Source organism: Strix uralensis, chromosome 3 (assembly GCF_047716275.1).
Source record: "Strix uralensis isolate ZFMK-TIS-50842 chromosome 3, bStrUra1, whole genome shotgun sequence".
Classification (NCBI taxonomy): Eukaryota; Metazoa; Chordata; class Aves; order Strigiformes; family Strigidae; genus Strix; species Strix uralensis.
The window spans coordinates 113061072-113088210 of record NC_133974.1 but is presented as its reverse complement, the minus strand read 5'-3'; the positions used below and the strand labels follow the sequence as shown (position 1 = coordinate 113088210).

The window sequence follows — 27139 nt, the reverse complement described above, 5'->3', positions numbered from 1 at the left end:
TAAACTGAGATACGAAACCATAAATACAAATTAATTTCAGAAGAAGGGTAGTCTTCCTTGAGCCACAGAAGAGAAATGGGAGCTGAGCAGATCTGTATAGCCAAGCTTTCAAGAGGAAGTAAAGCTTTCCTCTGCTTTGAACAGAATAGGCAGAGTATGTACCCATGCTAACTTCCTTGCTTTTAATGCCTGGCTATACAACAAATTGTTTGAGATATTTAAGATTTTATAACAATTTATCTGTAAGATATTTTTATAATGTTAAGTACTAAATAGTCTGGAAATTCTCTGCTCAAGGGTCTGTCATATCTTCCTGCCATAGTTGTGATCAATGGAGGCAACTAAGCCCACCTGTAAAAAGGGAGGGGAATTTGGGGTAAGACTTTCCTGACTTTGGAACTTGCTTCACTGTGTAGTTCTTAGAAGTCTGAGTTTCTTTAGCTTCCGGGCATGCCATGAACCTGCTGTTTATTCATTTTTGATGCATCTACTCTGTAAATAACGAGGGAGATTAGAATTTTAGACTGTAAAGTAATACTCGAGTATGAGAAAACAATTCAAATTTCAAAGCAACTTTTCACTTGCTATTACAGAACTTCCAAGACAATACAATAGATTTATATAAGCAATTTGGTAAATAGGTTCACTCATCTTGGAGAGGAGGTTTAAGTGGGCTTGCTTTTCTTAGCATTATAATGAAAGAGGAGATGAATCAGGTCAAGGTGACCTGTTCTCTGGACCAGAGCAGGTTTATCATGTTGTCTTGGAGCATGGCTAGAAATAATATTATGCGGCTTACTAAGAAAATATGCCACACAGCACCTTTGGAATCAAAAATCTAACCTTCAAACTACAGCAGTACTTCTAGAGTACGTTGTGATCTCAGACATGTGATAAAATCCTTAGATTTCCAACTGAAATTTCAGTATTGGAGATTTCAGCTGAAAATCCCTACCTCTCTAAGCACTTTACTGTTGCTTATTAAAGAGTGATTTATAACAAAAATAGCTAAGAAATAGTGATGCTTTTTTAACTGATCTCATTTGTGTTCATGAGAACCATGCCACACAGTCATTTTGAAATTGTTGTTGACCAAAGTTTTGTGGTTAGGGTAACACATGAGTGAGAAGAGCTTTCCCAGTGGTTATACATATGACACGTATAGTTTCTTTTTTGTCCCATATTTATTAAATGGGTAAAATGATAAAATATTACAGAATTTTCAGTAAATTTGCGTCCTTCTTTCAAATCAACACCTTAATTGTTTAGTTTAGTACTTTAGTACACTTGTGATACTTTTCATGTATTTTAGACATATTTATCTAATAATGAAGATGAAAGGTTTTGATAAAGTGAAACACTGGGCTTGATCCAGTGTTCATTGAATCTTACAGATATAATTAACGGTATTACTATTGTCAGTATGCAACATCCAGGAGTTGCTACTGTAGCTGCTTTTTCTTTAACTGATTGAAATTCTTTTGATACCTGTAAATAACGGAGATGCTCTCTACCTTTCAAATTCAGCTGAAAGAAACCTAAATGTTTCTTAAAATGTGCCTTAAATGTTACTTTTGTATAGTTGTTAGTGTAAAAGAATTGAAGTTCATATACACATAGAATTAAAAATTACTCCTGATTCTTCCCAAACAAATGGCAGACACAACACAAATATGTTAGTCATCTTGGGTGACCTGAATATTAATTTTTCATTAGATGAAAGTGGTGTTTGAAAAAGGTGTACCTACTATGAATTCAGGAGCCCGTGAATACACTAAAGGATCACTTCTGGCTCGGCTGTAATTTTTTGACAGTTGTGATGTTATCACTAATGGTTACTAACAGAAAAGTCAGTTACTAACATCTTGTAATAATGCAGGGCTATGAAGGGCACTATGCTTCTCTTTTGCATATTCAGTTCTGAGCAGCTAGCTCAAATCAGACTCGGAAACGTGTGATACACAGCTTATTCAGGAGTCATAGTATGTTTACTACAAACTGCTTCTGGGATTCTTAGACTGGTCAGACAGGTGAATCTTTCATGAAGATGGGAAAAGATCCCTTTTGGATCCTGTGCTTAGATTGCCGTTAAAAGTCAAGTTCTTTCAAATCGTTGAATAGCTGTAATTGTTAAACATTTCCTCATTGATTTATGTTGAATGTTGCCAAACTATGTTCATGATTCACTTCATTGTAGGCTTCGTCTTTACTGAGCCAGCTTTCAGAAAGTATTCAGCTTCAGTGGTTGATGTTTGTTTTCAAGATTTTACAACATGGTCAAAGGATGATAACGAAAGCCCTTAGAAGCCTTAATATTAGTACCATGTCTACTCTACCTAAAGCCCATAAATGTATAAATATAACAGGCTAAGGTTTGAGCACTGATGCTAATGTGCTTGCACTACTCTTTGTTTGCTGTTTCTGTTTTTGTCAGAAAAGCAGATGTAGAAATACATTTGTCTGATAGCCAAGGTAATGTTGAAGCTGGGTCTTTCACCACAGGCCTTTCTGACAGCAACTTTCGCTATGAAGAAAAACTTGTGGATTTTCTTTCCTTGACTTCATCTAAACTATTTTCTTTGAATTAAAATTGCTGGTGCTAAAGTATACAATAAATTTAAATTGGTAGGACGTAAAGGATTATAAAGTACAATTCCAAAAAAAAGTTTTTAGTAGAGAGTCTTTTCTACACAGTTGCTCAGGAATGTGAGACAATTGAGAATACAGAATAACAGAATAAACTGCAGCTTCATAAGAATAATTAATTCTGAGATTTCAAATTTTTACAGATTTTTTTCACTATAGAAATTGACCAAAGCCAAAATTGGACAAACCCCTTCCCCCAAACACTCTTCTTGTCCTGTCCTTAGTTCATCTCAGATTTCAAACTTAGTTTACTCATTCTCTAGGCCTGCTGTCCTTTGGTTTTCTCCTAGCAGGGAATTCTTTCATGCTGTGTGTGTGTTTTTAGATGTCCTGCTTTTTTCCTTCCTTTTTTAAACAAATTTTAATTTTAACTGCTTCCAAGAATAAAGTGCATTTAACATTCATATCCCAATGTCTTGTTCAGATTGTTCGTTATATTTTCAAAATTCTGTCGGTTGTTAGAACAACCTACTGCTCCTTCAGGTACTTCAAACTGAGTAGCCCTGACCTTTTTTCCGCACTCAAATAATGTCAAATGTTTGTTGCTATAGTAAAAATACTGAATGTATTTTTTATATGATTTCATTGCAAATACAGAAGAAAATTCTAATGAACCATACCTTCCCGAATTAGTGTGATGCGGAAAAGATGGTCTAAGATTATTTTTTAATATTTTGTCCAAGGTGTCAACTGATTTCAGTAGTCATAAGTAAGGTGAAAGAAAATGGTACTTCAGGAACAAGACCTGTACAAAGAGTGGTAAGAGAATGTGCCCGAAACTGAATCCTTTATTACTATTTTTGGCCTTCTGCTTGCTTACTTGATGTTCAGAAAGTGGCACTCGACTAGATTCACTGTAAAAGCTCTTTTCCAGCTCAGTGCTAAATAAAACTAACTAAAGCCCCAGTCCTGCAAACTTGCACATATTTAGCATTACTTCTAGCATCAAATATTTACAGGCTAATGTCAAAAAGTTCAAAGTCCAATCTTTAATTGCTGTGTGTTATTCTAAAAAAAAGCTAGTATTTTAACTAGTACAATTAGTGTTATTAAAAATCCAAAACACACTCCCTCTACCACTCCCCGCACCCCCCACCCCCCACCCCAACCCCCAATAATAAAACCAGAAGCAAATATAATCATAGTTATGTTGGGAATAAAAATGTTTATGATGCACATCATAAGATGAATGTATCGTTTAGTACCCTACACTGACCTACTTGCTTTCATACTATGAGCTGGCCTGGCATAACACTTTAAAATGTGTTCCTAATTGAGATGGGTAGTCAAAAGTTTTCTGTTAAGCAGGACGTACTCTATAGCACTCAGAACTGATAGTCACATACAGACTGTGTTAAGCTTTATCTCCCATATGTCCAGATTTGCCCCCGATTTTTTTTTTTCCCCATGCAGAAGTTGTGTCTGGATAGCATTTGAAGATTTTGAACGCATATCTGAGAATGCATCATGTATGTAATGTACAAACTGGTCCAGAAGTATACAAGGTGTGAATCTGAAACAGCTTGGTCAACTGTGTATCTGTACAGTAAATCAGTGCTCAATTGCATTGATTTCACTGCATATTCACAGGTTATGTCAGTTCAGTGGGCTCAGCGCTTCCAAGGCAAAACCAATCTATGGTCCTAGCAAAACTACCAAATGTTTTGGTTATAAACCATCAAGATCACAATCTCCCAAACTGTGCCACCTATAACAAAACTGTAGATGTATAACTACAAATATTATGGTCACAGCAGTAGTACTGTGGCTGTTTTGGGAGCTGCCAAAGGTAATTCTGTTCCTTTCTCTCTTCACCCTGTGGAACATCTGTAACTTCACTTTCAGTTCAGAACATTAGAGTAGGACTGAAGTAGGGAATGTGGGATTAAGCACTAAATGGACATATAATCAGGAGGAGAGAGATGAGATACAGTAAATAGAGAGCAGGTGATTGATGAGCCAGTTTGGAGCATGTAGTAGAAAGGTGGGAGAACTCAAATTTGGGAGGCTGTAATGGGATTGTAAGAGGTGTATAGTTGTAGTTGAGCTTGAGGAGGTAAGATTTGCCATAGTGCATAGGAAGAGCCAGTACATGGATTTTTGGGGGTTTTTTTTGAGGACTTTGGTCTGGGAAACTGAAGGATCTCCCCAGGAAAATTGTTCTGCCACCATTTCCTCTGGCAGTAATACCACCAGAAAGTGAGGCCTGAGTAAATTATATTTCAGAATCTGAAATCTATATTTCAGTAGAGTTTTTGTTGTCTGTAACTAGTATGCAAGGCTTTTCTTTGTATGTGGTGGTTCATACATTTTTAAATAAAATTCTCTTCATTTATTTAAACATCTTAAAAATAACAGTAGTTTTCAACCGGTATTGTAAAGAATTTTCTTTAATCCTGTAATGTCTAATGTTGTTGTCACTTTCATATGCAAAATACCTTTTTTTTTTTTTTCATTTACCAAACTTTCTGCCTTAGTTTATTTCCATCTATCACCACTTGGATAATTTATGAATGATTAAGACATCTTGCTCTAGTTTCCTCTATAAATGAAAACAGTGTAGTTTGATAGCATGAGTGTCTTATGGAGTCGTTCAATATATCTCATTTTTAGATGTATGACCAACAAGACAGTTTTCTGATAACACCTTCTCTGAAATAAGATCATCTTGGCTGTTCTGGATGTGTTCTGTGGGGGTTATTAGTTAGGGTTTTTTCGATCTAGTAATCCATTTAATAGAACAGATGTGCTGAAAAGCTGTATTCCAAAACATTTCAGGACCCAAATTATTCATTTCCTAGGGTGAAGAATGCTGCCTTTTTAAAGAAGGTTTCTGATTTTTTTTATTGACATTGTCAAGAGCATACTGCTTATACTCAACCATGTTGTAAATGATCTGCTAAATGCTGTTTTAATGAAGTCTGAATATATGCAATTTAAGTGTTTACCTCCTCATGTTAGCTTCACTGGGGACAGTCCTACAGAAGCCTATTAAAATGAAATAGCTGCGTCTATGAGGAAGTTAGCATTGGTTCTCGGGGAAGTCTACATTCTCCTGTGATCCATGCTGACAAATTTTTGAAAGTCATGTAAAATGGAAAAGACTGAATTGTTTGGCTTTGTTTTTTCAGCAGTGTAACAAGACCTCATGGTACAAAGCATTGCCATGATGTTGGCAGAACTGCAGAGTCTGCAGTGTAAATCTTTTGTCTGAGACTGGAAATAAGTCTAGAGTGGTGCTAATTCTACATGTAATACTTTGTGTGCCATTGCCACGGTCACTTTACTGGCTCAGTAAAGGCATATGGAACAGACTGTAAATGCCTCAGTGCAGAGATTGTCTTTCTTTTTTACAGAATCCCACTATGACTTTGGCCTTCTGGCATTACCAGAAAGTGACAAAAATAAATGTGTTGGATATTGGGCATTTTATTTCTGGATACAGAGAATTAGACTTAGTCTAAAAATAACAGTGTTCTACTAAAGCTTTGCATAGGTACTTCATACAGGAATTCAAACTTTGAAGGTACAAACTCCCTTATGCCTTCGAGACTTGATATTATTTCCTGTTTTCCACACTGGTGGACAGAGTCACAGATCAACGTATGTATTGTTCTCAGAGGATTGAGATAGAGATAAGAAAATTTATACCTTTCAGGCCTATCTCAAGTCCATAAAGCTGCACAAGCATTTTCAAGTAAATAACTTGAATGATCTTGTTCTAAACAGTATTTCCCCAAAACCTTTGAGATTTAACTTTGAGCAAGGAAGAGGAGAGCTCCTCTTTGCAAGGGGAGAATATTTAGACAACCCATGCTTTTGCAAGAGGAAGAGCAATGTGTTTTGTAGTGATGGTTTTGGATGTCCGAATTATCTGCATTATAATGTCTTCATTAAAGTTGAACAAAATCGAGTTTGAGTTTAAGGAATGATGAAGTGGAGGAAAACAGTCAGGAGAGAATCAAATCCCCAGCCTAATTTAGATTAGTGTAGCCTTTAAATACATCTCTGTTTCTCACCCTATTACAAGTTGTAAATAATATGTGATGCTCTGAGGGTCTGAGATTTTCTAGAGCTGCCATAAAACAACTCTCTTGCTGCATCTTGAAGGATTTTTGATCAATGGGTGTCACAATCAACTGAACATTGGAAAAATCTGCCAAAAGTATTACCAGGATTTACTGTAAGGATAACTAGATAAATAAGTTGTCTAGCTAACTAAATGTAATTAAGGGTTGTGAGTAAAATCTTTGCCAAATTTTAGGTATGTGTAGGTTTAATGTAGCTATGATATGCATTGTTCCATGACTGCTGGTAGGATGGTAGGTGGTACTGGTATTACAAGGCATTATTAAAATGTGTTTGTGCAGGTTTCCTAAATAATTTGAATCTAGAAGAAGCCAGGAGTCACAGTTATCTTGTTTATGGAAGGCTAAGAGCTTATCAGCTATTTTAAAAGTTAATTACTATGTGTACCATTTGTGTTAATTTAAAAATAAAATTTTGCACTTGTATATGGTTGTGTGGGAAGTCAAGTCCTGACTCAGTAACACACTGAAAGCTAAAATGTTTGTGCAGACCTGAAGACCAAACTGGTATTTTTCAAGTTGCTTTATCACCACTCAGAATACAAAGATTTTACATAAGTTCTGTATTTGACCTTCCCCAGATCTTAAGAGGACAAAGCCTGAGTCTAAATGGTGTATTGTGTTGGTAAGATCAAGATATGTCTTACTATACAATCAGTGGTAGAGAAATAAGTGATGTGGCTCTCTTTGACTTCCCAATCCATTTTACCAGCCATTTAGGAGTGGGTAAATTGAGGATGTCTTCTATAGTGAGTATGCTAACTGGGACTAAATTTGAATATTTGGATCTATGTCAGGACACAATGACTGTTCTGCCAGTGAATGTTCACATCTCTTTTTTGTTCTTCTACTGTTTGCCACTACTGTGTTTAGTTATACTATATATGTATGTATTGAAACAATCTATTCTGGATCCTTCCAGAGTGGCTCTTGATGCAGATTAGTGGATTTTTGCTTGACAAAAGAAACAATTTTGGAAAGCGGAATAGAACTGCCTAAAGTTGAACAGAAATGGAGCTTTTTCAAAAACAGTGGAAAGTTCTGACTGGAACAGAACATTTTGAGAAGCTTTGTTTCTAACTAGAAAGGTTAAAATGTTGAAATAATTTTAAAATGTTCAGTACAATACCTCAAAACAAAATAAAATTCCCTATTCTTGTTGACTAAAACTATTCATTAATACCATAGGTTCGATGCAACTACTTTTCTTGAGGAAAAGTTTTTCTTTTATAATAATATTTAAAAATCAGTGAAGATGTATATCTTCAAATAAGAGTATAAGCATTATTTTCTGTAATTTTCTAACTTTCTCTAATTTTTTTTCTAATTAACTTGGTGGTTTTTTAAGTTTGGTATGTTTTTTGATTTTTATAGTTACTGTCTGCCTTCCACTCTGAAAAGTCTGTACTTCTTAAGAAAACTCATGCTTGAATTCTCATGCAAATTGATATAATCGGCTCTCTACAGCTGTTCTAATTCTGACATCCTCCATCTGCCTCCAAAATCACAACTTCTGCATCTGTACTGCCTTGCCTGGTATACTATTTCTTTTTGTTTTCCATTAATTATTAATGTTGCTTCTTTTTTCCATGTAATCTTTAGCTCGCTGATTTTGTTTCTCACTTTTTCTGTTATCTTTCTGCTCTCAGATATTTATTTTGCATAGGAAAAATATGTAGTCTCTGGAAAGATGTGATACCTAGATCACAGTATTTAGTATCTGTTGCAAGCTGACTCCTGGGAAATGTCTGGCAAACTTTTGCCTAGACATCTCTAGGCTCAGGGCCCTCTTCTGAGTGACTCAGGAGAGCAGAATTGAGAGACAACAGATTAATGAATCTTTTGTTGCAAAGACAATCAGAGAAGCTAATGTGTTAATATGTAAGGAACCATTTCAGTGTTCAAGTTAAAAAAAAAAAAATAAAAACAACAGATAAAATACTGAGTTTTGCTAACACTGATAGAGACATCTCTTTAAAGATACTTGTTCAACTAGTGACTTCATTACTGAAGGTCAAGAGGATTTTGTTCATGTAATATCAACATCGTTTTGAGAAAGTAGTCACTGGCACAAAACTTTTTTGAAAAAAAAAAAGATACAATTTGTAGTGAGAAGACAGGCACTAAATTGTGTTTATTGTGGAGCTGGAAAACGTGTGTACTTCATATGGAGAAGCTATATGTAGTAAATGTGGAAGTGGGGAGGATATATTTCTCAATTCATCCATCTCTCCTTTTTGAAAAGGTCATGTTTTGGCGTTCTGCCTCTTCTGCAATTTGTATGCATAGAATGAGAGCATGCTTTGAAATACTGTTTTGCTAAAGAACATTCTGCATTTTATCAGTTATTACGTGGCAGTTTATAACATTTTTTTATTCATAAACATGTTTAAAAACAAGTGACAACTAGGGGGGGGATGCTTTTTAAAATAAGTTTTCTTGATTGTGTGAGCATTATCTGAGAAAAGGACAACCCCCAAGAAAATGTAGGAAAAAATAAGGAGTGTTAGTACAAAAAACCTTTCCTTTTACAGTCATTACGACTAACTCTGTGAGCTGTGAAAGGCCTGTGTCCATCCTTTGTTTATCAAAATAGCTATGTATCTTTCATCTCTGCTTTCTGATAAAGGTATGTCCTTTAGGTACAGATGAACGTAAGTCACCCGTGTATACAACAGTGCACCTATCGGGCATTCTGTGGAGGCTCAGGAAGATCGGAAACTGTGGCTCCAGATTTTTATGCTCTTGTGCCATATCGCACCATGCTTAGAAGAATCTGTCAGATTCCTATATTTAAATTCTCTGCATTCATATGGAATAATAAATAGGACATGGATCCACTTCAGTTTATAAAAAGAATAGGTTAAAAAAAGCTACCAACTAGAAGTCTAGTGTAATTAAATTAAATGAAGGTTAATATTTAAAAGCATCTATTTACAATACAGTGTAGGGAGGGACAATCTATACTGATGAGAAAAGAAATAGCTGTTGTAAGCAGACCACTGAAATATTACGCTTTGACAACATAGAAACTTTATTAACCACAAGCACGTAAGGGCTTGCTAAATTGTGAGATTTAATACTTAGCTCAAAGAACGTGTGGTACTTTAAATTTATATTAACCTGAGTGACCTACCCAGCCTGGTTGTCTTTAATCCTTCTCCACTCCCAGCACTATGAAAATCCCTGCTGCCTCTTGAATTTATTGATGGTATTTACAGCTATGGCCTTAAACACTAACAGTGTTCTGTAAATTCTCTGCTTGTAGACAGAGTTATGTGCAAACATCTTTATTTGTGTTGTTAGTTTTGTAGGTTAACTTTTATAAATTAAGTTTTATACCTTGGCCTTCAAAGCTTTTTCTTATGATTATAGTTAATTTTGCTTGTTTCCCCCAAAAACTCTTCATAACTTTAGCTTTTCCTACAAGGCTATTCCTGTTTACCAATAATTTCTATTTATTTCATGTCCTCTACTAATATTGTCCAAACTGTACTTTTTTGTTTTATGAGACCTTTGCAATCATCATAACATTGGGTGTGTCAAAAGTGAAAGAGAATCATAGAATTCATGTTCCAATAATCTTAGGAACGATAAGTTCCAGCCCTTCAGTCTTTATGACTTGTCCAGGGTACGTGGAGCATGATACAAATGAATAAATGAATAGCAGATTTCTGTGTATAATACAGTGAATGCTTACAGAAATCTACTTATTTATAAACAATATATATTTCAAAGGGAGAGGAACTGAGAGAGGGCCGGAATCAAAACTTTAAATACAAACAACAAAATATTTTGTTGGTAGTGGAGCATGGGGTATTGCATGTTAAAGTTCTATTTTAATTGTTTATCATGTTTTAATTTTCTTGATTTTTGTTTCATTTCAGTGAAATACGGAGATGCTAATTTAGAAGAACCATTGGGCTTCTGTTTAAAACACTGGAGTTCTACTGTTTTAGACTTACCCTAGGCTTTGCTAACTTGTAGTCAAAACCAGTCAAGCAGTTCAAGTATCTAAACAAAACTATGCAAGTTTTTGAGAGAGGGGAAGTGATTCTTTTTTTTTTTTTTTTTTTCCCAAAAGTATCTAAGTAAATTATTTTACCAAGTCACACTTGTACTCTCATAGATTTCATTCATTCACTCACCATCATCAACTAATTCATCAAAACTACTAAGTGGTCTGGCCTGGATTTCCAGTGTTCATCATGAAGCTGAAGGGATGCTGGGTGTGAAGTACTCACTACATCTCTTGGGCTCCCTTTGCTGGCAGTGGTTTGGACTGATTCTTTGTACTGATATTTTTAAGTAAGCAGTTGTTACTGTGGGATGGTACTTTGCTTCAGATTTTTGCTTACTTCAGTCTCTAGCTCTTACACAACGAGCAGCAGCTCCTACCTGTATTTTCTTTGAAAAGTATGTGTGCAATGTGCCTTTCCTTGTTTGGCTAGCAGAAAAATGAATGGCACATGTGATACACTGCAATCGTGTTGCCATCCTCCTGTTGTCAGATTTCAGACTTCTCCTGAGGGGTTGTCTCTGTAGTGCTCCACTCAGCACAGGCATTCTCGTCTTGACAGAAACAGCTTTTTCTCAATTTTGCAGCTGGGAATGGTGTTCTGGGAGTAGTTTCCCAGAAACAGTGTTCTTTGTTAACCAGGCAGGGTGTTCTTTTTAACTCTTGTTCTGGTAGTTCTGCTTCTGCTTTCTCACACATGTGTTTTCATTTCTGTTTCATTCATAACAGTCTTAGTCCTGTTACAAATCTGTTAAAAATGTGATAGTTACCTAAGTTGTACTGAAGTCCAAACTTGCAATCCTGAAATCGGCAGGTCAGCTGGTTTCTCTCCATGGAGGTTCCTAGAGATGTTGGAAGTTGACTTAAGTTCTGTAACGTTTGTTTTGTTTGGTTTGTTTTTTTTTTTTTTTTTTTTTTTTTTTTTGTTCCTGAGTGATTACACAAGTTTTGATGCTTAGGTCTTAATTCTGACATGTTTGAAGAGCTTGTTATGTACTTTATATATAAATTTGAGTGAAATTAAGAAACTCTGCATGGCTTCACCCTCCTGCTCTCAAAGGTGCGATTCAATAGGCTTTGCAGTAAAAGCTGGCTTCTCACAGATTAGCGATAGGCGCTTCTTAGAAAACATGGGCAGAAACTGTGATGCTGTGTTCAGAATGTGGGACGCAGGGTTTGGTTCTTCAGGAGAATAAAATTTGTGTTCTACCTTCTCGGGTGAGTATAGTCAGCACCAGCTTATTATCCGTAGAGAGGATTGCCTGTTTGTCTGCCCTGCTGAACCCATGGTGCTGTGTGAAATTCAGATTTGTTAGGTTAATATAATAGTGCTAGAAAACGCATGACTGATGGCCTAGACCACGAGGACAGAGAAACTCACTTTCAGGACTGGTTCTGTCTTTTACCTGGTGACTTTCATGTAAGTAACAAGCGTTAATATTCACCCACCTGTATTTCTCTGCTGTCTAGCTGTAAGTAGCTGCATACTGACTTGAGTTGACTGACTTGTTAACATACTGGAAAGTTTTCCTTTTAAGGTACCTACTATAACACATGCTTTTTTAGGGATGGCACATTTTTTCCACCTATGAAATAAAAAAGAAATAATACTGTGTATGTGAAATGCTTCTTGATAGCTAAAATTATTAGTAGTCTTGTGATTTTTCTCGTTTTACCATCAGGAATGACTGTTCGAGAGCAAATGAATAGCTCTTTTCACAAGCAGGCCCCATTTACCAAGATAATTCCACATGCTGCAATGAAATATTAATATTCAAAACAAAGAATAACCTGAATGGAAATAGAATTATCTCCGCATGTTTAGTTGACATAAATATATATGTTGCTCTTGCCCACAATATCTAGCTGTGGTTGGAAATCCTCTTGAAATTGCTTAGTATTAGTGAAAGAAAAGTATTAGCTGTCATTCATCTGATTTACATCTTTTTGTAAGACATAATATGGAGATGTCAGGTATTTATTTCTGTGCAATATCATTTTTATTCATGTCAACATTACAAAGCTGCTCTGCCTTGCATTCCTCCTGTTGCAAGAATTTTGGGCCACATTTGAACAGCTAATATACTATCTGATATAGTCAGAATTTGTGAAGTTCTATCTCAGTCTTGGATGAAGAAATAAAAAGTATCTTTAAGATTTGGATATAACCTCTATATTCACTCAATTAGAAATCAGTTGTGCAAACTGCTAAGCGTCTCTGACTGATTGAAGTAGGCATGCAAATGGAGCTTTGTAAGGTTTTGAGGTTTGTTCTTTTTTTCTTGGGGTTTTATTTTTACAATCACTAAGTAGCTAAATTTTGAACACATTTTCAAAACAAAAAAAAATCAGAATTTACTTTATTTTAAGTAAAGATCTTTGCATATATATATTTTTTAATGCTAATTTTTTTCCCCAGACATTATGCTAAATTTGCAAATAGTTTCAGCTGGCCTGAGATCACTCTGGATGAATGCATCAACACCTTCAGTCACATTAAATGGGTGTCTTAACTTCTATTATTCCTGAATTATTTTTGTTTGTGCTGCTGTGAACTAGAACAATAATATTAATAGTGCATGCCCACATTTGCCTCTGATTATTTATGCTTTTTTACTATTGAAGAGTAAGTGTGCCAAGCAAAACCACTGGATTTCTGCCAAATAAATGGCCCAACAAAGAATTACAAAACAAATAAAAAATGGAGCCTCAACTTAAAAGCAAGCAAAGTGACGTGGCCCTGGTAAATCCAAATAGTGGGACAGTGTAAGAAATGGCCATTGTCTCAGAAATATACAGACAGTACTATGGAGTGTGGTGGCGACAACAGCAGACAGCAATACTAATAAACCCACTGCACACTTTAGTGCGAACGTTCCCAAATAATAGGTGAACAAAAAGGGTAATATCTGAAAATTTTATCTGGCTTTATATATTGAAACCATATGGTCTATATTTGCTTCAAGTTCCAATTTTGTAATGGTCCCTGCTAATACGCTTTTTCCATTCTCCTTGTTCACTGTAGGTAATGTAGGCTTATTTAAAGTTTGAAACAGTTGCAGCTTGTGTTTAGTACTGTTAAGAAAAAGCATCCGGAGTCTAATTTATAACCATCAAAAAAAACCCCAAAAGTAAAACGAACTTCTGAAGCTTGTTTGTTTTACTCCTTTTAACCCACTAATTTTGGAACTAAGGAGAGGAGAAGATCAGCTACGGTATTCATAAATGGTTGCTATTTCAACATTTTTAATGTTTTAAAGTTTTAATCTTGAACACTGAGTAGTACTCTTGTATGTCACATTGAGATTGCAGCCATTGACATGGATGGATTTCTTTATGATGTGGTGTTTCATTTAATGTGAGCAGGAGCACCAGCCTTCTGAACTGGTATTGGCAGAGAACAGAATTGTTTTTCTGACTGAGCAATGTGTTTTTAGCATCTTTTTCCTTGTCTGTAGAAAGGTGTTAAAGTGAGCTGTAGGAGAAGAATAAAATACACTTGCGGATAATAGGTTCCATATATTGAAGTAATGACACTGATTTCTGTTTGAATCTTGAACTGAAGAGATTTTCAGCTGCTTTTTTTTCTCTTAAACTGATTTTTCTTTCTGACCCTATTGAATAAATATTGAAGAAAGTTTTCAGACTGTAAAGACGGATGTTGTTTCTCTCCTTTTGCTTGGTTTTTTGTGGATTTTTTTTAAGCTGTGAAAGATTTCTTTCAGGCTTCTGCTGTTAACACTTGCATACTCAAATGCATGCAAGGCAAATCTGAGGGTTCTTCTGATTTCCCAGGATCAAAGCAACATTTTTTTTTCAAATAGTAAATTATACTAGAGTCCTGTAGATGTCTCAGGTACAACTGATGGTTAGAATGATAACAGATTCCTGTGGAGATCATGTAAAAATTTTAGTCTGAGTGTTTAAAAATATTGCCTATTAATATTTTCAAATGGCAAAACAGCACAGGTATGTATTCTTCCAAATATATCATACTGTTTCCTGTATATGCTCCTGCTATTTATGTAAATACTTAAAAGCCTTTCCTGGTAATTTACATTCTGTGATTCCTGTACTGTAATATCCTTATTCTTATTTTTTACCTAGCATCATGGGAAGGCTAGCTGTGTTATATTCTTTCCTTCAAAACAGGACAAAATCTGTCAGTATTTTTCTCTATTAATATTTTATAATCGCTATTTGCTTCCTGGGGTATATTTGCGTGGCAGCAGCTCTTCTCTACCCACATGATCTGTGGATTTGTGAGGTTACAGATGGAAGTGCTAGCAAGGTGCCTAACTACAGCTGTTTTTCTGTGAGGTAATTTACTGTCATTATGCTGGGATTATGTGAATCAAAAGACCTGAGAATTAAAAAGCTGGCATCCAGAAAAACTGGTGGTCTTGCAGTCTGTGCTCTGTCCACCTGTGAAAGGGACTCCCGGATCAGTTGTTGGGACATCTGCTGGAAATGTTGGTGGAACCAATTGATCACATCCTGTTGCTTCTCCTCATTTTTGAGATATATCTGTCTCTTCTCCTGCCCCCCTTTTTCTGACTCTTAGCTATACCTGTGATAGTCTAAAGACTTGTCAAGAAGATTGCCCTGCCTACAAACCTATCTTGTCTTTTACTTCTATATTGGTTTCTTACTGCTTTGTGTGCTATTGTCTTTATTTCTTGGTTATTTGCATTTGCCTGTTAATTTTCTTCTGCTGTTGAAACACTTTCCATTGAAATATTTTGATTTGAAATATTTTAAAGCTAGAGTGACATTGAGATATCACTGAAATTATGCTAGATGTACTTCATGCAGTGGTTCTTATGGCCACTTCTTGGCTGAACTCTTGCACCTATAATGCATATCAGATGTCTCTAATGTCATGCAGCTTAGGGTGAGGAATGAGGTAACTCATGGGTGATACATCTGGAAATTGTATTTCTTAAGAAAAAACTTGGACTTAGAACTACCTGAAATACATTTTTCTTGAGGCATTTCATGAGGATGCCAGTTAAAAATATATCACCTAACTTGAAATATGGTAATTTTGTTCTGCATAGCAAATAAAAGCAATTTTTTTGTTTACATCAGACCAACTCAAAGTACACATTGTATGATTTTAAACACTTTCTTTTAAAATTTTAAAACCTAACAAAAATATTAATTGTGTCATTTTACAAGGAAACAACACTATTTTGGAAAGAGTAGTTTGGTGTAGGAATGGCATACAAATTAGCAGTTTTGGGTTTTTTTTATCTGTATGGAACTAAAAATTTTGTAGGGAGGCCCATTTACAAAGAAAAGCATTTGAGAGGAAATGGTGATTTTCAATGGTGTATGTCATGTGGAGCCTTCAGAACACAGTGGGAACATGGCTTGTGTCTCTTTTCTTTCCCCTTTTTGTTGTCAGTATGTTGGATATCATACTGAGGATGAAAGAAAAGGAGGAAAAGAAAAATTGAAATTGTAATTTCAAGTGAAATTACAAGATTTCCAAAAACATGTGATAAGCATAGGTGTGTGCTCATTAGTGATTTTTTTTTGTTTACTAAAGTTAAGATTGTTCCTCATTCTGTCATTCAGTAAGAGAAGGATTCCTTAACTAAGTCATTTCAGTAATCTGTTTTTTAGGAGAGAATCACTCCTTCTGTGGTATTCCTGGCTTCCTGATTGGAGGAACATGAGTGCTATTAATAAAGTAGTTTTTATTTCTTTTATTTCTCTATGCATTTAACTCTGATAATTACTTTACAAAGCCTTAAAGTCCCTGCGAAAAAAATACAAATCATTTGTTTAAAGAAGTAGAAAAAGGAATGAAGATGTATTTGAACTGTCCCTCCTTCCCCATTTACGTAAGTTCATATAGTAAAATCATGGTCTTTTCAAATACTCTTTCCAATCTGTGCAGTACTTTTTTCTAAAAGTAATCTTAAAGATGATAGTAAAATATTGAATGCTTTCTTAATCATAGTAAAACACCAGAAAATATAGAAGTGTTTTAGTTTATACTACTAATGCTACTAATCCTTTAAAATGCCTTCTAGCATAATATTTTATTGGTTTATACAGGAATTCATATATCCTAAGACACAGAGTTTAATATTCTGTTTATTTTTCAGTTTATGGTCATCATTCAACATAGTGGACAGAGGAGATGGATTAGAAAAGTGGCACAGGATTGAATTGTAAAAATGAATGCACAGACCTATGTGGCGTTTGTGCATTATAACAGATGGATACATTAATAAGAATTTGCTAATTAAGTAGTTTGGCATATAGACCAGACACCACTCTGGGACAATTTTATTTAAGATGTCCAGAGATGGTGGTATTTGTGCATTTTACATTGTTCCATAGTTAGAGTGAAATCTCAGGCTGTTTTAAGCAACTTTTAAGATGTAGTATGAAGAGTATCTAGCTTTTTCAGTGATATTTACTTGACAGGGATAGCTAGTGTACTACACTTGAGTATCTCCAAAGGAAGCATTTTAACCTTACTGTGGTAAAAAACAAAGGGAAAAAACCGCCTTTGTTAATTGTAAGGGAATTAGTGTATCAAATGACAAGAAGTCCAGTAGCGTTAAATATATAGTGGAATAGATGTGAACATCTAGTCTGAAGCTTGTTAATAACATTTGTATCTGTAGCTAATGAAGAGTAAATGTAATACTAAAATGCAAATACTAATGCTAATTAAAATTAGATTTGTGTCAGTGAAACTCTGCTGTCTCTCACAAGGTAACTCTTGATTTAACTTAAACAGAAGAGAGGGGCCTCTGTCATATTATTCTGCTTTTTAACATTCTTGTAACAAAAGTTATATGTAGCATAAAGAGTTTCCTCAGTTGGAGGGGAGAAGAAAAAAGCTTTATCAGCAGACAGTGAAATAGTAAATAATATCTGAATTCTTTCCTGTTTGAACTTCTAGGTTTTGGCAGTAATTTGTTCTAAAGGTGGCCTAGTTAGATTTCACTGTATGTCTGTTTAGAAGAGAGGGAAGGATGTAGCTTTATCTAATCAATGATGTTGCTTCTTTATTTTGGTGAAAGCAGGTAGAGTCTCATGATATGTTTTAAAGATGTTGCCCTTCACTGATCATAAGTTTGCGTGAAGAGTACATTTGCAAACATGTCCTGAAAGATTAACAGATGTTAAAGAGTTCAAGTTCTTACAGATAGAGAGTAAAGCATGACAGTTCTTTTTCATAAGTGACATTTTTGTCAGTAACACCTTCATCTGACGACCGTATGGCTCTCCTTAGATATGTATGCAAAGCATAATGGTAGCTAATTATGCAAGATGGATTCACATAGGCAGAGCTCAGTCATATTTCCTAGACTACATTAGAGTTGCCTTCCAGATAGAAATATCTGTGCTGTTATATATCCATCCAATGCTGCAAATTGAATAGGCAAATGAGAAGTAGGGATTATGCCCTTAAATGTCTTGTATGCTGTACATAACATCTAATGGTACATAAACCCTTCCTATGTCACTAATAACTTTCATTAAATAAAATAAAGTTTATTAAGGATGGAAAGGTAGACATCTGAGGATGAAGAACTGTCAAATTTACCATTATTTCCCGTGTAAATCCAATCTGTGTAGTGGATGAAGGCTCTTTTATATATATATATCTGTATATGTGACAGTCATAAAAGACACTTTCATGTGTTGGATGGCAATAAAAACCTCGAAGCTCGCTTCAGAAACTGTGAATGTGGAATTTCCCAACTTGGAGGTATTTCTTCTGGTAACCTAAACAAAATATTTTGATGTAAATTTTTGCTTGTTTTAGATGTAACATTCTTAATTTTTTTTTTTCTTGGGAAAAAAGTGAGGAAAATTGCATTCAATGCAAGTATAACAATCCATTCCCCTCCACAACCTACTGTGATTATGCGTCATTAATCTGTCATTCCCTGCTGTTGGTTCAAAGACTTATAGCTGGCAGCAGTAGAAGGCTGTTATCAGTGGTACAGGAGAACTTCCTGCTGTAGAGTACCAAAAGGATATGTTGAGTATATTTGGCCTGCACAGACTATTCATTATCCTTCCATTTTTGCTTGAATTCTTTTCCCTACTGTCCAGGTTTTGGGGAGCTCCTGTTCCATATAACACCTGCATGAGAAAAGAGGAGAAATTTGAGGCTTTGTGAGGAAGAATATGGCATGGCAAAGTAGTTCAGCATTGCTGGCTTTGCTTTGTGGTATTGGCATTTCCTTCCTGAATTCTTTCTACAAAAGTAGTAACTTGCAGGCATTGTTGCTGCAAGCTATTGCTGTTGATCGCGTGGCGTGGAATCAGGCCTGTGGAATGTTCGTTCACTTACTAACTTAGCAGTCTGACAAATTTGAACTGGTTAGATATGGACCAAAGAAAAGGAATTGTCCACTTTCAGGGCTTTCTCTGATGAATTTATGAAGCTTATTGCAAGAGCAAGCTCTGAGAAAAATGTCAGAGCTTATTAAAAAAAAAATAAATTCTTAAAAATAGACCAGAGTAGAAAGTGTTTGTCAGCTTTAACAGAGGGTTTTTTAAGAGTTCCATGCATATGTACAGCATAACTATAAACATAAGCCTACTATTTTAAATGTTTTATTTGAAAATTCCAAAATTTAATATTTACTTTTTTAAAGCAATCAATTTTAGGTGTTTAGATGATTTATTATTGTCACAGAAATTACAACACATTTGGAATAGTCCAAATGCATAATAAGTGTACAATTGAATCTGATACCCTTTTGATGTGAACACTAGATCTCCTGACTTTTATTACGACTCTTTATATTTAGATCATGGTCATAGTTTTATGCAAACACTTCTATTTCTGTACAAATACTACTGAAATAAATAGTATTCAGTATTTATGATTTTTAATAATTTTTGTGTGTAACAGCACAACCGATTTTATTTAAATACAGAGTGCTTTATGTGCAAGTCTGGAATGCACATGCTCTATAGAAAATCTTGAAGTTTGTACTGATACCATGCAGTATGACCTAACGGGGTAGCTGCTTTGCTAAGGGAGTGAATCTCTTCAAAAAGATTATCTTATGCTCCAGCAAGAATTGAGACTTTGATGCAATTTATTTGTTGGTACTAGTTCTGTAAGCTGCTATATACCAAAGATGATTCTGGAAAAATATTGATTCTGCTTATAAAACACCTGATTATATGTGTATTTATTTTTAAAATGCAGTGGATAGAGTTATATCATTGCAAACGGATGGAAGAGTCTCTCAAGACTAGGTAGATGTTCCCTAAAAATCAATTGTTCACTTTCCACTGTGTTGGTTTATTGGGAGTGGAACTATTCCAACTCTTATTTGTTAATTGCTGTTTTATTTTCTCTCTCTGTTATAATTGATTGTGGTTGCTTTTTCAACACAGATGAAAATCAGTAGCAAGATAACTTTATTCTTGCTTTGTATGATAATTATTGTTTGTAATTCCACACATGTATTTAATGTAGTGAAAAAGTGAATGCACAAATCCAGACTTTGCTACAGATTTGAAAGTAGCTTGTTGCATTTTAGTTCCTTCCTCAGTGTTTTCTCCCAGAGGAGTGTGATACTACAGAATGAAAGGATTCTACATGTGTTAGTGTTTGTATGGTCACTTACAATTTAAATGTGAAAGAGGTTACTGGATAGTTCGTGACCTATGGGGAAAAAAAATCCAAACATCCCCAAATCCCCACAACTCTTTTCAAGTCAGCAGTATTTCCATTTGGTCTTTGGGATGCAGACCTTTGCAGAACCTGGGGTACATTAGCATTGAGTAGTTTTCACTGTTGTCTGCTTTCATTGTGTCAATCGAGTCACCTACAGGAATCAGGAAGATTTCAGAAAATTGAAGGATGTTGTGTTTTCAGAGGGCTTCTCCTATTGCATTTTTTTAAAAGCTGGAAAGCTTGCACACTTACACCGATTGATTTATATTACAAATGTGGGAATCTAGTATTAGCAAGAGTGAATCCTTTGGAACAAAATTTGATTGTTGGCTGGTAGACTTTGCTTTAGCATAGGACAGAGAGAGGCTCTGTGGATATATGCCCAGGAATAATTCATTGTTATCGATAAAAGTTGTAACCTGACTTATCATCCGCCTACCTTCCATTAGAATCAATTATATTATTTACATTATTTCTCTAATGCATTACTTGATTTTTATTGGGGTTGACCCTGCCACCACTCAGAAAATGGAGAAGCTTCCATTGATCTCAGCAGTGCAGAATCAAAGCTGCCTTCATCACAATGCACTCAAAGAGCATCTCAATAATTAAGTAGAGGGACCCTTGTCTCTTTTGTGTTACGTAAACGAGGTGCTTATGTTTAAGGAGGCATCATGGTCATAAGGAATCTGGAACCTACATACCTGGGTACTGTTCTTGAAATCTCCATATGTAATTGTTAAGCTGGTTTCCAAGACACTTTGTGTGCCTTTGCAGACTGTTGGATGCAGCCTGTTTCCTGACCTGAGGCTTTGTAACACTTTATTCTCTATGGCTCCTTTTCTGCTGATACACACAGTATATCATATGAGAATGTAATTCCAGGTTGCAAAATGCTATGAAATTCTTGGATGACTGAAGCCACAAATCTTATGAAGCAGTAGATTGTCTCGTTATTGGCAGAAGAATGCAGTGGTTTTGACTAGGCAACAGTGATTTGTTCAGCTAACGTTAAGCAAGTGTGGTGACATCTATAGCTATGTTGACCTGTTTATATCTGTATTAAATTTAACCAGAAGTTTGACACTCATAGTCTTTAAGATTGTCCCTATTCTGTAATCTTCTATTAATCAAAACTGTCACAGATTCCAAGGAAGACTGGTAATCTAATGTGGCTTCCTGTATAAAATAGGTCATTGGGTTTACCTGAAATAATTTTTCTCAAATACAGTAGCCACTGTGCTGTTTTTACTGCTCCACTTAAAAACCCCAAAATACAGTCTACCACATTTCACGGGGAATACTTCTAGTGGTTAAATGGCCTCCCTTTTGTAAGTATTTATCTTCACATATGAATTAATCTACTTTCAGTTTATTTTCCTTTGTGTTTGGGCCCCCTGTTACCTATTTGATTTTTTCCCTCTGTGTAGATACTCTTGAACTGTGAGAGTTGCCACCTCATTGTTAAATCAAATGTTCCGAATCCTCTGTATTTTTCTGTGTAGTATATTTTCCAGTCTTTTGGTCACTCTTGCTGATCTCTTATTTTTTTCAGTTTTATATTTCAGTTTTTTTATTATTATTATTTTCAGTTTTATATTCCTCTTCTGTGCAGGTTGCATTACCAAACATTAATGTTTGCTGATAATCCATCTTGAATCCATGCAAGTTTTTTTTCTGAGGTACTTAAACTATTCAGGTTTCTTTTAAATTAGAAGGCTCCAATTTCTATCCAGAATACATCAGTGTTTCCTGAAGAGTGGCAAAATAAACACTAATATAAAAAAGATTAGAATATTTGGGTGCATGATGCAATATTTTATCTACTGACTTTTAAGTATGCACATTCAAAATGCAGCTGTTACATCTCAGTGTTTTTTCCTGTATCTCCTAGATCAATTAATATACAGATCTCCGTCTAATTAGTCCTGATTCATAGTCTGATGTAATTGCCACTAACTCCCACTAACTAATAGGAGCTATATCAAGACTTTACTGTGGCAGATCTTACAGATCGACATTTCAAAAACATCTCAGACTGAAACAAAATAAAAAATCCCATCAGTTTTGGTCTAACTATGGTCAGACTATGTTGAATTGCACGTTTCTTGATTGTGTTTCTATAGCATTTTGAGATCTTTCAGGATATATATATTAATAATATGAAAGTATGTGAGTATGTGTGTTGTTTGCTTCTTGACTTCAAATCTTGTGTGGCTTGTTAGGTGGTATTTAAAGTAGTCAAGAAATACAGTAAATGAAATATTACTTAATTCAGGTAACTTGACATATACATTCACTATCACAGTAAAAGTGAGAAGATGGAGGTATTTTGAAAAAGGTGTGCCATGAAGCACCTTTGTTCTACATACAGAAAATGCCCAGAAAGACAAGCAAATTTCCTATGAAAGTACAGGTGGACTCCATTAGTGGGTTCAGATGAACTTAATGAGGTAATTTTTTTAATGGACATCAGTATAGATTAGTGTAACATGATTTATATTGGACAAACGGAAATGGAACGAGTAAATCGGTTGGCATGATATTTAAAAGCACAGTGCTAGGAAACTACTGAATAATTTTCCAGTGAAGAAATACAAACAAAGCAGACTAACATTAGGCATATTTCAAGTGGCACTGAAGAAATTATGTCTCATCTAAAGATGCTCCGTATCCAAGCATGCTCATGGGAGATTTTTAACTACCTACATCTCTGAGTAGCGCTTTCAGCAAATTAGCAAGGAAATTCATAAATTACAGAGAAGTCAGATTCACTAAATGGAAAGCAGAGGATCCCAAAAGAGACATCCTGAGTCCATTTCTTGCTGACATGAATGGAAGTGAGTGAAAATGGGGAAAAGTGGAGAACTATATCATTAGTGACCAAAAAGTGGGTTTATGCTAGTAAGGAATGCAATTTACTGATCAGTTTTAAGCTGTAAGTTTCAGGGTGAACAGAAAATAACTACAGTAAGTAAAGAACAGTGAAAAAATACTGTTAAAATCCAGAAGGAACATCAGTGTACTTTGCTAGAATGATGAAGAGTGTGTTTTTCTGCAGCTTTTTCGAAGTAGAATTTGAGTTAAAAATAGATGAACCTTTGGAATACCTGAGTTGTCCTGAAGGAACATTATATGAAAGGTCAATATTTAAAACAGCTTTAATGGGGAAGCTTAAACTCGAAGTTAGATCACAGGTCAAGAATTGTAAGTCTCTTCAACTGACTGTGGGTATAAGTCCTTGAAACATGAAACCAAACACGACAGTGATGAATGGGGGAGGCACACAAGTATGTAGTCTTCACAGCAGTTTTACAGGGATGATTACCAAATGCTTCAGAATTTTATATGAAGAAATATTAACCTGAATGAAGTGGATAGGAGTGTACAGAAAGTAGATGAGAAATAAAATTAAGCAAAACCTAGAAACTAACTAACCTGATCACCTTCTGCAGTAAAAGAGTAGATATTGTTTACCTGGACTTCAGCAAAGTCTTAGACACTGTTTCCCACAGTCTTCTCCTAGACAAACTGGTAAGACAGATTGGATGGGTGGACTGTGAGGTGGGTGGGAAATTGGCTAACAGGTTTGCACTCAATGTGGTAATCAATGGTTTTTACTTCAGGCTGGAAGCCTGTCACAAGTGGGGTCCCCCAAGAATAGATACTGGGCCCCATGCTCTTCAACACCTTCATAAATTATCTAGATGATGGGATTGAAAGCACCCTTACTAAGTTTGCTGGTGACACTGAACTGGGTGGTGATGTGGACACGTCAGAAGGGAGAGCCATCTTGGAGAGACCTGGACAGGCTGGGAGAGTGGGCTAGCAAGAACAGTATGAAGTTTAACAAAGAGTCCTATACCTAGGATGACATAACAAAAGAGCCCAGTACAGGCTAGGCTCTGTGTGGCTGGGGAGCAGCCTTGCTGAAAGGGACATGGGTGTCCTGATGGACAACAATCTGAACATGAGTCAGTAGTGTGCCGCTGCAGCAGTAAAGGCAAATTGGATCCTGGACTGCATCCACAAGGGTATTACTAGCGGAGATAGTGATCTGCTCGCACTTGTTAGGCCACACCTGGAGTACTGTGCCCACTGGTGGTCTGCAAAATTCAAAAAACATGTGGAAAGCCTGGAGAGTCCAAGGAGGACCATGAATATGATCAAAAGGGCTAGAGGATTTGTCCTATGAGGAAAGGCTGAAGGAGTGCAGGGTCTTTTCTCCGTAGAGATGAGAAGGCGCAGGGGGATCTCATCACAGTATTTCGGTACTTAAAGGATGGCTGCAAAGAGGGTGGAGGCTCGTAGACAACATGGAGAAGACAGAGAGCAATCGGTGCAAGTTGCACCATGACAGTTTTTATTTTGATCTAAGGAAGCTATTTTGTACAATGAAAACAGTCAACCTCTCCAGGGACATGGTGGAGTCCCCATTGCTGGAGCTTTTCAAGACATGATTGGACAGGGTGCTAGGTCATCTCACCTAGGCTCCTTTTCCCATGAAAGGTTCGACCAGATGATCTTCTGAGGTCACTTCCAACCTGGACTATTCTATGAAAAGCAAATTAGAGAAAGTCTAGGAGAGGAGAAAGTGTTGCTTATCATAAAGGAATTTAAATATGTATTGTGAAGTAACTGTATCATGATAGACAATGATCTCTGAAGTGTGAAAGGTGCAGGATATGGTTTTCTGAGTTTGGGCCTCTAATGAAGTTAAGAGGCAATAATGAAGAGAGAGAGAGGGAAAAAAAGATTATTTTCCTTTAAGGCATCTATTCTGAAGCATTTGAAATCAGAACAGAAAGATCTCCAAAGCATACCTGACCTTCAAGATATTTTCATTATACATTGTGTTTTGTAAATACAGTGTGTTTGTCAATCATTTTTAGTTAGGACCAGGTATCCAAAATTATTATATATGAGGGTTTTTTTCCCAGTAAAATATCTGGCTGGTAATTGGCTGCTTTCCTTAATTGGCAAACTCAGTTGCAAAAACCCTTTTTGATAATGTAACAGCAGATTTTTTTTTTAAAAAAAAAGGAGGGGGTGTTGTTCATAGAGAAGCATGTAAGGGGGAAAGAAGTTTTCTGCATTGGCTATTTTTTCCAGAAACAACAAATATTAATTTCTCTGACAGTTACTTGGAATGTGCGAAGAAATACAGCACTGCGAGGGAGACCAACAGCAGTCAGGCACAGAAACTGATATGCTGAGGGAAAATATCTGTTTTTTTCCTTAACAATAACTATAAATATTTGAAGAGTATAAATGTTAAAGTGCAGAAGCACAAGGGAAGTAATGTGATGGGATTACTAAAGTGAAAATTCAGGTTGGCTGAGTATTAGGAAAAAATGATTGACAGTGGAATAGATTATGTAGTGGAGCAGTTTCTCAAAGGTACTGGTAAAAGCCCTGTCTCAGTCTTCACTGAGATACTTTGGAGTAGATTGTACAAAGAAGTAAAGCTATTCTGTGGGGAAACATGCTGTTCTTGGAGAGCTGTGCTAGAGGACTTAATAGATTTGCTACAAGTCATTTCTGTGAATCATTTAGAGATGTGTTACAGTTGTTTGCCCATTGAAAAGTTCTATAAGATTTCCCACGTATCCTACTCAGTGGATCATAGCGAGTTTGTGTTCATCACAAACTTAGTAAATCAATATCCCATAATGGTATTTTATATACATTATTCATTACACTTGTGTGAAATCAACTGTTTTAAATAAGAGGAGGAAATAGGGGAGTGTGAAAGACGTAGGATGTTTGTGTTCTGGCAAGGGGAGTGTTTGGGGAGTTTACAGATCCAGTGCTTTCACTGTGACCTGGATTTCATCCTTTATTCCTAGTCTGTTTCTTCCTACAGTCTAAGATCTGTAAGTGTTCTGGGTACTAATATTGACTTAAAAATGTATAATTTACAATAATCCAAAGGAAATGAACACAGAAGGTTTTAGGAGTATACTTCCTTAAAGGACCTGATCTTCAGCAAAAGCACATTGTTTCTCTCAGATGCTAACAGTATTTCTTCAAGGACTTGTGTATGCTTTGTTTAGGCACAAGCTGGAACCAAGTGAAGGAGGCTGGGGTTTTTTTCAAAAATTAATTCCTCTCCAGCACATAGGATGTTCTGAAATACCACCAGCAAGGACACCCATTTCATACTGAATAGCCTTTGGTGTTCATAAACTTCTGATGTAGATCTCCTGCTGTGGAGGCTGGAAGTGATGTGTAGTGAGTTATCAATTATGTATTACCCTTTCCACTTTCAAGAAATATCCAAGAGGAAGAAACTAAAAGTACTCATGGAGATGTTTTGGTCCCTTGATGTGGACTTGAGCAACACTATTGGTCAATCATTGTGTGCCTATTTGTCTCCATGTTCTTCTTCCCCCTTTTCTTTTTACTGTGCCCATGCAGAGATGCCAGAGCTTGGAAATGACTGAGAATTTCCTGAGCCTCTAGATGGGATGTTGAAAATAATTACCATAAGGAACAGAATGTTGCTTTTCATTCAGGCAATTCTTATGGATAGTGCTTATTTTGTGTTCAAAAGATGGAAAAACAAATTCTAGTCTTCCTCCCTTCTCATCCCATGTGCCCAGTGTGCATATATTTTTCAGATGATACAAGGTGCAGGTCAGCCATTGCTGCGTTCATAAATATTCATACCTATGTAGATGGGGAAAAAAAATAAGTGACAGGTTAGCA

The 27139-nt window shown here is 35.8% G+C and overlaps 1 protein-coding gene across 26 annotated transcripts in view; it reads left to right on the top strand.

Moving 5' to 3' along the window:
- NRXN1 (neurexin 1) overlaps positions 1 to 27139 on the top strand; it is a 735374-nt gene that overhangs the window by 260135 nt on the left and 448100 nt on the right. The window lies entirely within an intron of this gene.